Source organism: Etheostoma spectabile, chromosome 14 (genome assembly GCF_008692095.1).
Source record: "Etheostoma spectabile isolate EspeVRDwgs_2016 chromosome 14, UIUC_Espe_1.0, whole genome shotgun sequence".
Taxonomy (NCBI): Eukaryota; Metazoa; Chordata; class Actinopteri; order Perciformes; family Percidae; genus Etheostoma; species Etheostoma spectabile.
Window position 1 is genome coordinate 14,921,601 of NC_045746.1, and position 1,441 is coordinate 14,923,041.

Below are 1,441 nucleotides of genomic sequence, written 5' to 3' on the forward strand. Positions count from 1 at the left end.
ATATATATATATATATACATATATATATACCTTATACTGTAATGTAATTCAATACAACAAAACCACAACTAATGCTATGGGCTTGAATCAGCTCCTCTTTGACACAGTTACAGAAAAAAAAATGACATATTCAACAGTTTAGGAATTTCTTCTACATCTACATCTACAATTCCATGACAATGCTGACAAATTCAATCTGCTGATGAGGACAGTGTTATGTGATTGGAAGCTCGAAAACAGCTACTAAATGGACCTTGTGATGAGAAACTGCTGTTATTTCTAGGTGTTGTTGCTGGAATTGCATGGTTTTTGATAACATTTATTGTGTCCCCACCTGTTTGTAAATGACATTATAATCCATATACAGGCATGTTGCTGATGTTAGAAGGGGTGAGCAGGTGGTTATTCAGTGACTCGCTTGCAGTGATACTAGTTAAAAGACATTGATTGATTCCAGAGATTTAATGGATAAACCAATCCTTTAATTGCGTAATTGTCTCTCTTATCACTGCTTCTGTCCAGTACCTCAGATAAAATGTCACTTTACAGTGTCATACCATTTTTAAGTGACAGCATGCAGATATAGCAGCAGCATTAATGGGTCCATCCACAGACAGTTAAAGATACATTTGCTTTTACTGCATCCCCCAGCCTTTTATTTTCTCCTATAATATTTTGTGGTGTGCAGAGAGAATCACTGAGAATTTCATGAACAAGATGCAAGGTTTCTTAATTTCAGTAATGCATGAATTGATATTGTAATAAGCATGAACATATTTTGTCATTCTAAAAAGATATAAGAACATTTTAACATAATATAGATCATTTTGAAAATGTAAATATAATGTACATGCACAAGTATGAAGGATAAAACGTCAATTTAGCTGAGTTGAATCTCAAACTGCGTTAACAAAAAAGATAATAAAGTTAATCAAAATTTCTCTTTTTCGTATTTAATTTCCTCAGGTTCAATAAGAATATTAACTACAGGAGATGAAAATAATATAGGATTCAACTGCTGCTTTACACCCAATAATTATAATAATTTAATGCAATGCTGACAATCATTGAGAAGACATTACTGCCTGTGGAAAGAAGTGGCGTCTTCTCTTTATGTTTTTTCCCTTCTCTTAGGGAGTTTAAAGACCTTCTCTTCTTTGACTGTCTTGAGGATTAGCATCTGCTGTTTCTATAGCAACAGCCTCCAATTAAGAGACAGCCAGGACCTTGCTGTTACTGCCAGCAAGGTGCTTATTGATACTGGATTTCACCTTGGGAGGGATGGGGGGACTGACATTGTGTGTATGTATGAGTGTGTGTGTTGGATGGTGGCAATGGTTAATGACATCAACAGCTTTAGGATGTCATTAGCACCGAAACTCAGTTTTTCTCACACACACACACACACACACACACACACACACACACACACACACACACA